Genomic DNA, 16,815 nt, shown 5'->3' on the forward strand with positions numbered 1-16,815 from the left:
AACAATGTTTTTTGTTTTATTAATGTGGTCAGGAAGAGGAAAAAGGAATGTGGGCATCTCGCATCTACTTTGCAGGGTTTTGTGAAGATTAAATGAAATAACTGCACGTTCTAGGTTCCCGACAAATGTTATGACCCTTTCTTTCCTTTGGTATCAGTTCAGTATGTAATTGTGGTGGTGGTGGGTTATGGTGGCAAAGGACTCCTGTCAAACGACTTTGTAAAGGAAAATCGGTTCAGATTCTAGGATGGCTAAGCTGAGGATCTAGTAGCCTGAAAGGTGGGTAGAGAATAAGAGAAGATAAGAACTGTGAAGTTATGTGCTCTTGGAAGAGTTCCTAGAAAGTTAGAAAAAATCAAGAAGAAGGGAAGAGGTAGCAAAGGTTTAGCTGGGAGAAAGACAGAAATCTTCCAGAGTCTAAAAAAATGAATAGGTTACCTTCTGAAGATAGGGGAGCACTTGGTACCTCAGTGGGTGACTTCTTCAAATACTAAAGCATCATGATATCTGCAACTTAACTTCCAAATGGTTCAGAAAAAAGTACACAGATAAAACAAATACAGAAAAATGTTAACAATTATTAAATCTAGGTACAAGGTATACAGACATAGATTGTACTACTCTTTCAATGTTTCTGTATTTTTTAAAAAAATTATCATAATAAAAATTTGAAAAATGACAAATAGGAGCAAAGGTTTCTAGCATGCGATCATGAATTTGCTTATCAAGAGAATACAGTCACCTATTTATTCACAGAATACAGCATCAGATGATAATATAAGTCAAACAATTTTAGATGGTAATGTCTTGGGTCAATTATTGAGCCTGGCACACACTAGGCATTAAACTGCAAGTTCCTTGACGCTAGGGACAAGTTTTGTTTTCTTCCCTACTATATGTCTGGTACTTAGTGGAGTACTAGGAAATAGTAGGTAATAATTACATTTTTTGTTAATTGAACAGTGAAGTAAATGTGACAACTCTATGTTTATAGTAGATATTCTAACCATTTTATGTTTTCTGTATATTACTGCTTTTTGGAAGTTAAAACAAAAAAATATACTAATAATATTTATGTAACTACCACCTAATGTTAATTCAATAACTCTAACTCAACTTTGAATTTCAAGCCTTGAAATTTTAAAGCTTGAACATTTCAAGGGCTTGGCTTTTCAAAATTAAGTTACATCTAAGCCTACCTTAATACTTTTACAAAATTATTTTCTTTAAACCTGTTTTTCTTAATATTTTATTTTAAAAATAACAGATGGATTTTATCAGGCAAAAATATTTCATGACTATCACTAAAGCAAATAGCACGTACCATGAAAAATTCCTCCATAACTTTAAGGTTAAATTACCAAAGGTTACAAGTGTTCGAAGTTATTTTATTTTTCTATTACAGCCAGTAGTCATTTATCATTCATTTTAAGAATCAATCTTTCTGAAAACCCAGATGATGATAAAAGCAATATAGAGGTAATCTCATCAATCTCTAAATTTTCTAGTTTTTTTTCTTCTTGTATTTAAAAATGTTCATTAAATTACGATTTCCTCCAACATTTTAAATAGAATAATGACATTACTAGGAATTGGACCACCAAATCCAAGGGCCTTTTCTGCACCATATGACACTACTAACCACTGTTTCTTTTGTATAACACTTTTCTCAGCTATCAAGGAAATATGATGACTCTTCGAAGGAAGAGGCAACGGGACTTCGTGAGAAATTGGCTTTAAGGATGAAGCGGAGAGTGGAGAAACCTTATTTTTTTTAAAGTAAGTTTTCCATTTAAGTTCTTTTTTAGCACTGCTATTATTTATATTAATCTTTTAAAACCTTTATTTTTATTAATCTTAATCTGATCCTAAAGCTTTTAGGTTTAAAATAAACTTACTCAATGGTAGAAGAGATTTGCCATGTGTATGTGAACAATATTCTATAGCCTTGGGAATTAATTTACCTTATTGATCCAGGAGACTGAGAGTCAGTGTGATATAATGGCAAGTGTACTGCATTTAAAGATTGGGGTGGAGTCTAGGCTTCCTATTTACTTGCTCTCATGACCCTGCGTAAGTAGTTGAATTTCTCTAGGTTACATCTTCCCCCCTCCTGGGTGGCATAAACAGTTAAGTGCACAACTACTAGCTGAAGGACTGGCAGCTGGAACACCCCCAGAAATGCCTCGGAAGACAGGCCTGGTGATTTGCTTCTGTAGAGTCACAGTCTTAGAAACCCCGTGGAGCAGTTCTACTCTGAGCACAGAGTTGCCATGAGTCTGAATCGATTCATCAGCAAATAATAACAACAATAGTTTTAAATTATCACTGACTCTACACAAAAAACTGACAGGTAAGAAAATGATAAAACAATCAAATGTAATGAATGAGCTGGGAAAACTTTCCAGGCAGCAACATGGATGGTACGTATTTGATGTCAGTGAAGGGAAATTAAAAATATCCACATATTTTAGCAGAAACTTTAGGAGCAAAGAAAAAGCCACCGCGATTTTTGTAAAATCAATGAATCTGGTAAATGAAAAAAAACTTGTGCTGTGGGAAACAGTTTATTACATAGTTGCCTATTAAAAAATACAAAGCAACAAAACCAGAGTTTACTAGATTCAAGAGAATAAAAATTGCCTTTACATATTTGAGGGAAACTTAACATAGCCAAAACAAAACTACCATGAAGGATTGCAGAATGCAGTTAAAAAAAAAACCCAACGCTGTCCAGTTGATTCCGACTCATAGCGACCCTGTAGGACAGAGTAGAACTGCCCCATAGGGTTTCCAAGAAGCAGCTGGCAGATGTGAACAGCTGACCTTTTGGTAAGCAGCTGAGCTGTTAACCACTGCGCCACTAGGGCTCCAGTATGCAGTAGCAGCAATAATTTAATAGTTGAAAGCACAGCATAAAGAATATATTTTAAAAAATAGTCCTATAGTCCTACTTTTAAGAAGTTTATGATCAAATTCATAAAAGATAATTAGGTAAACTATAATTACTCTTATTTTGGGAAGAACTTAACACAACTATACCTTATTATTTGATGGTATTACCTTATTTGAAATACACTATTAAATGTGGAATGCAAAAGAATATTGGAAAATCAGGCATCTCAGAGATTAAACATTGAAAAGGTAAAAATGCACTTCACGAAAGAGAAAATCCAAATGCCTAGCAGATACATGAGAAGGTCCTCAATAGCATCAGTAACCAGGGAAATGCAAGTTAAAAGCACAATGAGATACTACTATACACTTATAAGATTGGTGAAAGACTGACATTAGTGAGTGTTGTTGAGGGTAGGCAACAAAAGGACACAGACATGGCTGGTGGGAGTGTAACATTTTAGAAAACAGTATGGCATTATTCAAGTTTGGTGATACCTATAACCACTCCCAGAAACTGAGGTAGATGTGATAGAAAACATATATGAAGAATGATCACAGAACAGTGTTTATAAGAGCCCGCAAATGGAAACAACCCAGATATCCATTAACAACCGAACAGCTAAATAAATTGTAGCATATTGCTACAATGGAATACTGTAACATGCAGCAATTAAAAGGAATAAATTATAGCTATATGCAACAACATGGATTAAAATTGATGTTGAGAAAAAGAAGCAAGTACAATAGATTACATGCTACATAGTCTCATTTAAATAAAGTTCAAAAGAAAGGGCAAACCTAAACAATATACTGCTTAGGGATGCATGCTTGCTATAAAATAATAAAAGAAAGCAAGGAAATAGTTATAAAAGTTAGAATGTTGGTTATCTGGAGCAGAGAGGGGAAATTTTGGTCAGGAAAGGTCACAAGGGGGCTTTTGGTGTACAGGCAATGTTCCAATTCTTGACCTGGTTGATTGGTTACATGGAGGTTTCCTCTATCATTATTCATTGTACTATATAACTTTTATGCATTTTTATGCAGATTTCACAATGAAAATGCTAAAATTAACTGATGTACTAGATGAACTGTATCTGGTATTTCTAGAAATAAAAAGCTATTTGGCTGAATAATTTAGCTTATTAAATCTTTGACAGTAAAAACCACTGATGTGGGATATTAAAACATTGATTAAATAGTTTCTAAGAGCTCACTTTCATGTGTTAGGAGTAAAAAACACTACAAATATCCCTTCGTTGTTTTAACATGGTATGTGGATCTTTGTCATCAACAAATTGATGAACCAGGGAAAGACCTCTGTAACCTAAACTTCAGATTTTTGGAATTTTGAATTAACTAGCTCCTCTGGGTTAACAGGCAATACAAGGAACTAAAGCAGAAGTTGGAAATGTTCCTTCTCTCCAGTCGCCAGTTCCAGCTGTTTCCTCCTGTTATCAAGGTGGGTGGTAAGGGGGGCGGATCTTACCTAGTAAGCTTGGTGCAGCTGTTACTTCATAAGTAGGCAGCTCAGAGCTCTCCTCAGTGACATTCTATCAGCACTGAGGTTCTCAGGTGGAGTCACTGACATTGGAAACAGATCAGGCTGCTGAAGGACCCTGCATGGTACACTTTTCTGGAGGTGTCCCCTGCTGCGTTGCAGAACTCTGATGTTTGCACTCTTTTCATCTAAAGGCCACAGAGCTAAAAATCTGAGTTGCTCAGTTTCACAAAATTCCCTAAGCCTGTGTTTTTTACTCATTCAATTTTCACCGTTCTCCCACTGTATGATGGGAAGAGGGACAAAAACCAAAGACTTATTTTGTGGCCATTTGGGGCCACTGTTTGGTTGTCTGATTTCCTGTGAGTCTTATTTGGAAGGATACAGCACGGGATCAGTTATGGAAAGACAGTCAAATGCAGGGTAACTTACGCAGGGTATTTAACCTGGTTCTTGGGACTTGTGGCCAAGGTCAACCCTTGCTTCTAGAGTTCCTCCCATCCCCTTTTCTGCAGCATTCATATAAAAATAAGCCCTTGGATTTACCCAGTTAGAAGTTTCTTTAGTCTACAGTTTGCATATGGTGGTGGCAGTAGTACCCCAAATGTGCCAGCTTCTATCCCCCCAGCTGGAAAGAATAATACCCATTACTGCTGCTTCCAAGGAGGTAAGGTGTGTGAGGGTCTGTGCCACAACTATCGAATCTGCTTCCTTTAGTCATTACTGCTGCTCCTTCTCACACTAGCCACTAGGGCAGGTTCAAGACAGATTTCTCAGGATTCTGGTCCTTTTATCTTTTTCCTCTAGATACATTTTCAACTTTATTTTCCAGGATAACATTTGTAGGAAACGCTGCATAATAGTAATATTTATTTCTGAAAAGAAATAGCCTTTGAATCAGATCTAAAACATAGGCCAAGATTTCTTGATGAGGTTAATGGACACTGAATAACCAAGACCAGTCAAGAAGCTCTCTCTAAAGCTACAACCATAAGCAAGAATGATTACTAAAAATGAGGCACGGCTAAATTCTCCTTTTGAAAAACAGTCAGAAATCCTTCCACAGTCTCTTGAAGGATGGCTGTCTTCTAATCCCCCTCTCTCCTGCCGCAGCAACAATACACGAGAGGATGGCTCCCTCCCACCCCCCAGCAATTCTCCTCCGTTTTCAACAAAGACTCAGGTTGTGACTTCGTACTCAAGACGTACCACTATTTACTTTCATGGAAGGGAAGGGGGTGCATTACAATTCTCATGTTTATAATGCATTGCAGTTTACAAAGCGCTTGCACTTCATCATCTCCTCTGAGCTCCTCCAGTGACTCGAGAGGGAGGCATTCATTCATTCATCAAACATTTGCTCGGCCCGACCACAGACTATCGGGCGCTGGGTCTCACCCCACATCATGGGAAGAGTGGGGCGCTCGCTCCTCGGAGCAGGTGTAGCGAATCAGTCTGTAGGACAACTCCTCGCTCAGTCCTGCTAAGGGCCCCTTTTGGGCCAAATGCCTCACCTTCGGGTGGTGCGCGCCAGAGCATAGCCGCGCAGCTTCGGCCTCCTCCTAGCTCCCAAAGGAGCAGTCACCACCTGTCCTGAAGGAAACCTCTACAGAGCAAGCTCTCTCGCTGCTCTCAGGTCAAGGGTAAGATCAGGCGGCAGCTTAGGCTCGACTCGACTCCTCCCCTTCCTCTCTTCACTTCTGACGCGGCCGTAGAGGCGGCGGCGGCGGCGGCGGCGGCGTCCGTAACGAGTCCCGCAGCCCGAAGCGCACCCACCCGTTCGCCTATCCCCGACTTCCTCTTCCCTTCAAGCGTCATCAGAGCGCGTCAGAGTTGCCCTGCGCGGGGTGGGTGGAAAGGGAAAAAAAAGGCCAGCGGCGGAAGCCTCAGAGCGGAAAAAAAGGGAGGCGGGAGGAGACCGGTTGCTAGGTGACTTGCGTCATCGGCATGCGCCGCTTTCCTCCCGCCCCTCTCTCTAGAGTGAGGCGAGAGCTCCGCACAGAGCGAGCAACATAGCGAGCGGAGCTCCCGGTGCTACCGCTACCGAGAGAGTGAGAGCGAGGGAGCATCCGAGAGACCCAACCTCTGTGCACTGGCCACCGCCGAGAATTCTATCCTAGCCTGGGCCAGCAGGAGCCGCGGCCGCCCCTCCTCGCCCCCCCTCACCTTCCCGGCTGGCAGCGGCGGCTGCACACGCCAGAGCCCGAGCCGGAGCCGGAGCCGGAGCCGGCGGCTGGGGGCAGGGAGGAGGTGACCGCGGGCTGGGGCTGGGCAGCTTCTCCGCGGTGAGAGGACGCTGAGGAGTGGCCGGAGCTTCTGCCTTGTCCTGGGGCGTGAGTGAGGGACTCCCAAGGTGTAGGGAGGGGGTCTCAGCCGCAGCGACACATGCGGGAGCCGGGAGCGGGGGCGGCGCCGAGCGGAGCCGGCCGGGTCCCCTGTCTCGCCGCCGCCTCACATACCTGCCGTAGCATCTCGCCCGGGAGTGTATGAGCCGGGACCCCAAGCTCAGAAGCCACCCCCCGATCGGGGGGGCGGGGACCCCGATGTGAAGCTGCGGCCGGGGCGGAGAGGAGAGCAGGATCGGCGCCGTCGACCTTCCCCTTCCCCTCAGCCCCCTCGGGGGCCTTCTCCGTTGGCTAGTCGCCGGCCCCCCGGCTCCTCGCAGAGCTCCGGGGGGAGTTCTCAGTGCCCCCTCCCCCGCCCCAGCCCCAGGGCGGCGGGGCCGGGGGGGACCCGGGGGGCCGGCCGCAGCCTCCGCCCAGAGGAAACTTTTTATAAAAACGAAATCCGGCGCCTCTCAAACGTGACTGTCTCGGGTGAAGTGGCCCTGGACGGGCAGAAGCCACAGCCTGAAGAGACCCAGGAAGAGGAAAAGAGGAGGTAAGCGGGGCCACCGCCTCCTCTCACTCAGCGGCGCGGAAGAGAGTCGGGTGGCCGCCTGGTTTAGAGACACTAGCACCGCTGCTTCCTCAGCAACGCGCCGGAGCCTTCCGCCACCGCAGCCTCAGTCCGGAGGAGGAAGGGGACCAACCCACTTTCTCAGGGCCACGGTCATTACTCTTCGCTCCTAAAAGTGTGAGTGGCCCCGGGAAAGGGAATGGGGGGTGCGGGGAGAAAGTGAGAAGATGAAGGTGCTTTTTCCTGGAGTTTTGCTGACGTTCTTCAGGTGTTCTGGGGGTGTATCGATGAGAGTGGGGAGAAGGTATTAGGTAGTCCTGTGTTTTGTAGCCTTGCAGCTCTTTGTATGTGTTGTGCAAGTTTACAGATTTCTTTTAGAGGAGCTCTGTCATTCTCCAGGGTGGATACTTGCACCTTTCTGGCCAGAAAATGGCAAAAGTCAGAGCATAGGTACCCACAAAGGACATCTCTGAAATACACCTTTTCCTGGTACACCGGCTGTGATCCAGTGGTGTAGTTTTTGTTTCTGGGGAGCTGTTACAAGGGTTCTCAGGTGGGACCCACTTAGTCCACGAGCCTCTGAAATTAAATTTCTTTTTGCAGTCTTTCTTGAGAGCGCTCCATTGATTCAGGAGTTTTTTTAATCTTCTCATTCACATGGTCCGGTGCCTGTGTGTCGGGAGGACACTGTAACAGATTTCAGTTGCTCAGTAAATTCTCAGTTCTTATGAATCACAACTTACTTGGGCGAGAGAATTTAGTACAGTTTATAAGAGTTATTGCATTTTTTTCTTCACCCAAATGCTTTTTCTTGAGCAGCATATGTTCTAAACGATAGTAGTTTTTTATTTGGCGGAATGACTCGAGGGTTTCATTATTTGAGTTATTTTCACTTTTCCATCAATGTAGGAGAAAGTTTTGATATTTAATACTTTTCAGGAATGATTTTTCCCTCCATCATTTTAAAGTTGAAGTCTGTAAGATCTTTGGCTAGTGTTTCACATAACTTCTCAGAGTGCCAAATTAGAGGTACCTGAAAGTAATTCACATTTTACATAGTTTTACAGACCTCAAGGGTTAAACATGGAGTGGGATTTTATGCAAGAGAACACAAGTAGTACTATCTTGACAATTGTGATTCATCCAGACCACCATTCGGGCTTTCTTTGAAGCCACTGCTAAGAGATGTTGTGTGGGAATGGATGTAAACCTGGGCTGATCTGTCAGTCTCCTAAATTCTTTATTCAGAATCTCGATCAAATTTATTTAAAATTTTCTCAGTGTTTTGATCCTGTATTTTTTTTTAAGTAATGAGTTTTTCAGATTTATTAGACCCTGAATTACTTAACAGTTCATTTATTTCTCTCAAACGTGTCTCCTTAAAGTTCCAAACCATATCCAGAGTTTGTGTTTTGAGAGTTGCTAGAAAAAAACAGAGCTCATCTTTTCAGTTTCATGATTGTTCCTGTTTACCATCATCTTTCCCAACTCTTGTCTGTTTTAGAATAATTTTTTCCATCGCTTTGATCACTTTGCTCTCTTCTGGAACTTCTCTACCTCTTGTTTTTTTTTTTTTTTTTTTTTTTACGACGGCATACGAGATTAAGCATGGTGACTGGAGTTCAGACGTGTGCTCTTCCGATCTGTCCTGTAGGGTCGCTATGAGTCGGAATCAAGTCGACGGAACGGGTTTGGAATTTTTTTTTTTTTTTTTTTTTTTTAGGTACCTTGTTCTTGTTATGCTTTTGTAAGGAACTTTAAACTGTATCTATTTTAAATAGCTACTGGGATGAAAATATTGAGTAATGGATGTAGTGTTAGACTTGGAATCAGAAACAAATGTTCCTGGATCTGTTCTGTTCTTATTTTGTGACCTTGAGGAAGTCATGTATTCCATGTTTCACAAAGATGTGAGGAAGAGAGATCTAGTCTTGCACAGGCTGTTTTTTGGGGGAGGGTAGGACAAACCAACAAACTATAGTTTGAGTGTAGATTGTACTTGATCAGAATTGCTCTCCAACTTTAACCCAAACCAAATCTATTGCCAATGAGTTGATTCCAACACATAGCGACCCTATAGGACGGTAGAACTGCCCCATAGGGATTCCAAGGCTGTAATCTTTTATGGAAGCCAACTGCCACATCTGTCTCCCTTGGAGCAGCTGGTGGGTGAGTCTGAACTGCCACTCTTTCAGTTAGCAGCGAGCACTTAACCACTGTGCCACCAGGGCTCCCATTTACCAACTTTTGGACCTCCTTTTTATTCCTTTGACTATAAACCCAAAAACCAAACCCATTGCCGTCGAGTTGATTCCGACTCATAGCTACCCTTATAGGACAGAGTAGAACTGCCCCATAGGAGCAGCTGGTGGATTCAGATCTTTTTGGTTAGCAATCATAGCTCTTAACAACTGCGCCACCAGGGCTCTGCTTTGACTATAGATTGGATAAAAAACCATGGTAATGTTTTATTGTATATTTGGGTAGCAAAGAAGGACAAAGTAGTTGGAGTCCTTGGTTTTAAGATGCCTTTCCTTATGGGCAGTGGAGGCAGTCAAACACAAAATTGAACAAAATTGTAGGAAAGGAGGAATGAACCAAAGTAAGTTTGCCCTGCGTTATTATTATTCTAAGTTTGGTCTTAATATGACAAAGTAGGTCTAAAAATAGCTGGTAGAGAAGGCTGCTTCCCCTGCTCACAGTTGTTGTGAGTCTTTGTGTCCCGTACAATGGAGGGGATATCCCTGTGTTGGCACAGCAGTGCTGAAAATACTTTTTTTTTTTAGCCTTTATTAAAAAAAATAAAAAATAAAAATTGGCACTTAACAAAAATTAAGACATCTTCGAAGTATGAGACGTTAGAAGACTGCTTTTTTTGTGGTGAAATTTGCCCTAATATGGCTAGTGTTTAGTGTTGACTCTGACAAGGTTAAGGATTATGAGGTATGGAAAATTTACCTAAACTTTTTTGTGTTCCTTTGTTTGAAATCAGCAACTTCATAGTAGCTTCTTGGGCCTCTTCCTTAGTGTGACTATTCTAATGGTTAGGACCCTTTTGGAAAGATATTTAGACAGGTAGAGAGATCTAAGGTGGTACTGTGGTGAGGGTGCAGGGACTGGAATACATGCCATGTAGGTGCCTTCTTCCTTTACCCTCCAATTTTTACCAATGTTTTTTATACAGATGAAAAGATATTTAGGTGAACTTAAAGGGCTGGGAAGGGTGGGACTCTGTGGTAGTAGGGAGTGGTAACCTCATATGCTTTGCAACTTTGGAATTGAAATGGGAGATGAGAGAGCCTTGAGGTTGCCTGTCTCCAAAGCTGATGCCTAGACTAGCAGCAGCCCAGTTTATTCTGTTTTGGAGATGGTTCTTGGAAAAGTCTTGTGGTGCTTTTGATATCTCACTGTGTTGACCAGGAGTCAGTAAACTTTCTTTTTTTTCCCGATGGGCCAGGTAGTAAATATTTTAGGTTCCGTGGGCCATATGGTCTCTGTCACAAGTATTCTGTAGTTGTAGTGTGAAAGAAGCCATAGATAGTAAGTAAATGAATAAGTGTGGCTGTGTTCCAGTAAAACTTTATATAGGTAAAAACAGGAGACATACAGGATTTGCCCATAGACCTTAGTTTGCAGACCCTAGTGTAGGTAGCTGCCAAATCCACCAACACACAGTATGAATTTCATTCTATTACAAAGCTGAGATTGGCTGGTTTAGGTGATCTCTGTTTTCTAGATGAAATATGTTCCTGGGAGATGTTTTAAAATGATTCTGCATAAAGCATAGAGCCTACTGTTCAAGATATTTTTGCCTTCACAGTGATGAAAACTGTGGTTTGAGGAGCTAAAGGGGGTGATCCCATTTATAATGGGATTCAGTTAAGAAGTAAGGACTCTGCCTGCGTTTCTTACTCAAAGATATACAGTAATTAGCACATAATGATATACTGGTTTTGTATCATGACAAAAAGTATCTGTGAAGAAGCTTATGGGTATAGTTCTTAAAGGTTCTGAAAATAAATTGTAAAGCATTTACTTTAAATGTAAAATTAAAAGTGTTTATGGTAGATTGGAAACAGACAAATATTAGTCAAATTATAAAAACATTCAGGTTTGATACTTCTACTTCTTAAGTCTTAATCTCTTTCAATGACTAATTCAGTGTGTAGAATTATTGGCTGTACAATTTTTGTTTTAATTATTTCAAATACTATTATATGTTAACATAAATTACTTTTCATTTAAATGTGTACTTTAAAAATATTTGCTATATTTTAAAGGGTAAACATGGCATGGATTGATTTATTTCTTAGGAGACTCTATCTCAAATGTATTGTTTCAAAAGAATAGTTCACTTTGTGCAAATTTGTATTACAACTAATATCAAAATGTTTGTTTCATATGCCAACAAATACGTACATCGGGTGATGGTCTGTTTACCCTAGTTTCATGAATACTGTTTTTTCTCAGAATTCTGGTTTGTGGCTTGGGAGGGAGCTACTCTTGCAGTAGGGATCACTTTCTAGTTAGTTTCAAACCTGCTTTTACTTTATGAAGTATTTCTCCATATGTAATTGGTCCCTCAGTTTCTCTTCCTCCCTTAAAAAAAAAAGTACAGAATCTGACCTTTTTAGCATACCCATTAGCAGGTCACTGTAATGCTAGTAGCTGTGTGGCCTTGGACAATCTACATGTTCTTCTCTTATTGGTTTCAGTAACTGTTGGTTGGGAAAACATGTCCTGCACAAGGTTGTTAGGATTAAATGTGATTTTAACAGAAGTTTTATTTGTATCATTACATCTCATATTAAGGATTTTTATCTAGGTGGTTCTAGTTTGACGGCTTAATTTTAGTTTTCTCCCTTTCTTAAAGTGATTAGTATTTTTTTTTTCTTTTGATATTTCCTTTAATAACGCTTAAAAAAAAAACCCATTGCCATCAAGTTGATTCAGACTCATAGCGACTCTATGGGGTAGAGTAGAACTGCCCCCATAGGCTTTTCCAAGACTGTAAATCTTTACAGATGCAGACTGGCACATCTTTCTGCTACTGAGCAGCTGGTGGCTTTGAACCAGCAACCTTTCAGTTAGCAGTGAGTGCTTAGTCACTGAGCCATTCAGGGCTCCTGAGTATTTATTAAATACAAGATAGGTTTTCAGAAATTATTCTCAGAATGTATTATTTACTTTTTCTTCAGACTTGGCATAATCAGTGTTTTAGGGGCCAATACAATAAATATCTACGTGATCTTTTTTTGTATTTGGAAAATATTTCTATTTTGAGGACGATTTGGCTAAAACTTGCTTTAATATAAATAGTCTTTATTTACTAGAACTGTGTATATTTAAGATAAGCATATGAAAAGAAGTCCAAAGGCAGGAAGAAAGAAAAGATTGAGATATATTTCTTAGCACTGATTGCTGTCTTGCCAGTTCTTGTCCTCATTCTGTAATTTCTCCTTTTAAGGCAAGCTTGCTTTAGATTTTGGTGTAAATACAGGAATTATATTGGTTTATCTGTTAGTGGATCTCCTGTTAGGCAGTTAATTTAATGAATATCTACTTTAAAAAAATTTCAGTATTTTAAATATTTTTCTCTATTGCTAGCAGTGAAGTTATGCTTCTGGGGCTCTTTGCATTTCAGAGATTTTCAAAAGGAATTTTATAATTATGAATAGGTTATTGGATAGATGGAAGAAGAGCCTACTTTCTCTAGTATGTTTAATTTCTTCCAGTTTGTATATTTAATACCAGAAGAAGGTTATGTAGTTAAGTATTTGGATTATCAGTTTTCTTTTGTATGATTGGTGGTTTCTTAATTACTACTGTGTAAATTTGTTAATATAAACTTCGGAACACTGACATAATGCATGGGGAACCTTTTTCAACTATTGAGTATTACATAGTAGAATTTTTTTTCTTTAGGGAAATATTAAAATTTTAATTAAATAGATTTAGAAAATTAGAACAGGAAACACAAAATTTCAGATTTTTTTAATAAAGACCATATAAAAGGAGAAGAGAGCTGGGATGAACGGAGGAGGGGAGAGACACTCAAAGCAAAGGAGGGAGGGAAGAAGAGGCAGAAGTCAGGGAGAATGCCTCCAGAAGTTTGAGGCCAGTCTTAGTCAGAAGTCACACCCTGTTATTTCTTTGGGTTGTGGACATGGGGTGTTACCACTTGTTATCTACTACTCTTTGAAATGTTGATTAGGTGATTGACTCTTCTTGCTCATAGCTTTTAAACATCTGGATTCTTTAAACCATTGAAGTTTTAATCTGGATGGGATATGAGTGTATTCTAGGGTGAGAAAATTTCCACCCTCCTTGCTGGGAAAGGAGTGGACAAAGAGTTTTTGACTACAGTGGAGTTTAGGGTTTTTTTTTTTCTTCTATTTTCCTTGTTGGCCACATTTCCCTAGCTTTGCCTAGGAAGGATGCTTATAATTGTATATGAGACATAGTAGTTGAGAGGCAAGCTTTGGAGTAGATAGGCCCAGGTTGCAGCTCTGTTGTATTTTGTGAGCTTGGACAGGTTATTTATTCTAGGTGTGTTCCTGTAAAATTGGGATGATAATAATAGTGACTACCTCCCTGATTTGAGTAGTTATGAGGATTGAATGAGATAATGCATGTAAGCTTTCAGCACAGTGTCTGGCTTAGTGTTGATTCCGACCCTTAGCAACCCTATATGACAGAGTAGAACTGCCCCATAGGGTTTCCAAGGAGTGGCTGGTGGATTCCAGCTGCCAGCCTTTTGGTTAGCAGCCAAGCTTTTTAACCTCGGCGCCACCAGGGCTCCAGCTTAGAGTAAGTGCTCAGTAAATTTTGTTATTAGTTGCCTTCAAGTAGATTCCAACTCATGGTGATCCCATGAGTGCAGAGCAGATCTGTGCTCCATAGGGTTTTCAAGGCTGTGACCTTTCAGAAACAGATTGCCAGGCCCTACTTCCTAGGTGCCTCTGGTTGGGTTTCAAATAGCCAACCTTTTGGTTAGTAGTCCAGTGCTTAACCATTTGCGCCACGCAGAGACTCCTCAATAAATGTTAGCTACTACAATAACAATGAAGAAATATTCCAATTTTAAAGTTATTTCTGTTAGGTTACTGGCTCTTTGAATGCTGAAGGCATTCAAATGAATGTGTCTCTGTTTTGAATACTGCCTTTATTCAGCAGTAGATATTTATTGAACATCTTCTGTCTGCCAGGCATTGCTATAAGTGAACAAAACAGGTAAAAATCCTTGCCCTCTTGAAATTTACATTGGAGGAGACAGACAATATACAATATAAAGCAAAGTAGATTATATATTACTCATCTTGTGAAATTTGGTTATTGGACTTCTTGCTAAGCTTTCATTAACCAACCCTACCAATCCTCACCTTTAAATCTTTTTTTGTTCCTGTTGTGCTTCAGAGTGTTTGGTGGTGGGAGCACCCTAAAAAGGTAGAATTAGCCTTTTGAGAATTCATTGTCTCCAGCTACAGTTTGATCCTAATTTCAGGGCAGCTCTATATTCCCCATTTTCTTGACTAACTCCTTAAATTCGCTATCTCAAAATTTTTCTTTCAGTCCCCAGAACTTCTATTTTAACGTTCTTCACTGAAGTACTCCCCAGCTTCTCACGCCATTTCTCATCTATGTCATTTTCTTGAGAGAGTATTAGAAACTTTAAAGAAGTATTCTGTGACTATACTTTTCCTTCTCCTATTTTGTATTTCCCACTTTCTATGCATGGTGAACTAAGATATTTAGCTTGCTTATTCTTGCTTTTTTTTTTTTTAAATGTATTTTTCTTGTCTCTTCAATTAAATTGTAAACCTTCTTAGGTCAGGGATCACTTTTCTATTCTGAGCCTCACAGGGATATTGTGAGATTTCAAAGAGATAACGTGTGAAAAAGGTTCTGCAGCCAGATCCTTAATAAATCATAATTTCCTTTACCTTGAACCACTCTACTTCTTGAAGTTGGTTCTGCACATACCTTCAGTGCTTAGAAAATGAATTGAGGTTGACTTTTTTTTTTAACTTCCACTTATGTGAATGCTTTTAGTTTTTGTTTCCAGATAAGATTCAAAATTTTAATTTCCAAGTATTAGGTGATAAATGTTAAGGAAATAATGAAAGGTGACATAGAATAGTGATTAGGAACAGGGACTTCAGAGCCACCATTGTGAAGTTTCAAATATAGGCTTTCACTTACTAGTTGCAAGTTGTTTAACCTCTCTCTGCCTCCGTTACTTTATCTGTAAGATGGGGAAAATAATAATACCTCGTGGATACTATGTTTTTAGGGTTAAACACAGTAATGAGAATCCCAGAATAGTGCCTGGCACATAACAAATACTCTCTAACAATGCCAGTTTTATCCCCCTACCCCCGAACATTTGATAATATTCGGAGATGTCTTTGATGGTCATACCCTGGGGTGAGAGGGTGCTACTGGTATCTAGTGGGTAGAGACCAGATATGTAATTAAAAAGTGTACAAGACATCACTTCTACAACAAAGAACTATTTGGTCTAAAATGTCAGTAGTGCTGAGGTTGAGGAACCTTGCTGTATATAATTAAACTGTTTTTTATTTGGATATTTTTGTTTTTATTAGCTACTGTTATGGACTGATGAGCCCTGGTGGTGCAGTTGTTAATTGTGCTGCTGCTAACCAAAAGGCTGGCAGTTTGAATCCACCAGCCGCACCTGTGGGGCAGTTCTGCTCTGCCCTGTAGGGTTGCTATGAGTCGGAATCGACTCATGGCAATGGGTTATGTACTGAATTGTGTTCTTCAAAAATATGTGTTGGAACCCAACCCCTATACCTGTGGGTGTGATCCCATTTGGGAATAGGGTTTTCTTTGTTATGCTGTTGAGGGCATAATCAATGTGGGTATGTCTTAAACCTAATTACATTTGAGATATAAAAAGACCAGATTAGGTACTGAGAAGCAAGCACAAAAGGGGAAAGATAGATGCAGTGTGGGGGAACTGAGGAACCCCAAGAAAAATGCTAGAGAAGCCGAGAAAAGGATTTTCTGGACAGAGAGAGCCTTACCTTAGATCTGGTGCCCAGAATTCAAACTTCTGGACTTCTAAACTGTGAAGAAATAAGTTTCTGTTTGCTAAAGCCAAAACGCTGAATATTGATAAGACAAGTCACAGCCATGGATGATGATGTTGTCATTAGCTGCCATCAAGTTGGCCGCTGTCTCGTGGGGAACCCATGCACAACAGAAAGAAATGCTGCCAGATTCTGTGCCATCCCAGTGATCGGTTGTGGATTGGACCATGGTGATCCATAGGATTTTCACTGACTAGTTTTCAGAGTAGATTGCCAGGCCTTTCTTCTTAGCCTGTCTTAGTCTCAAAGCTGCACTGAAATCTGTTCAACATCGTAGCAACATGCACGCCTCCATTGACAGACAGGTGGTGGCTGTGCATGAGGTGCATTGGCCACATTTAACATTCATTTTTAGAGAGCGACACCTAAGAAAATTAATAAGATTTTATGATTTTTATTTATTTA

The 16,815-nt window shown here is 40.4% G+C and overlaps 1 protein-coding gene across 9 annotated transcripts in view; it reads left to right on the plus strand.

Moving 5' to 3' along the window:
- Window positions 1–6,750: 6,750 nt before the first annotated feature.
- The window catches only part of FBXW7 (F-box and WD repeat domain containing 7), a 257,163-nt gene continuing 247,098 nt past the window's right edge, over window positions 6,751–16,815 (plus strand). For 6 of the 9 annotated variants that reach the window (XM_023733538.1, XM_023733537.1, XM_023733542.1 and 3 more), the window contains exon 1: window positions 6,759–7,471. The gene's annotated coding sequence lies outside the window, so the exon portion shown is untranslated. Of the gene's footprint in view, window positions 7,472–16,815 lie in introns of all 9 variants that reach the window. The other 3 variants (XM_023733547.1, XM_023733545.1, XR_002824497.1) reach the window with 3 other exon arrangements.

This window comes from Trichechus manatus, unplaced genomic scaffold (assembly GCF_000243295.1).
Source record: "Trichechus manatus latirostris isolate Lorelei unplaced genomic scaffold, TriManLat1.0 scaffold00059, whole genome shotgun sequence".
Taxonomy (NCBI): Eukaryota; Metazoa; Chordata; class Mammalia; order Sirenia; family Trichechidae; genus Trichechus; species Trichechus manatus.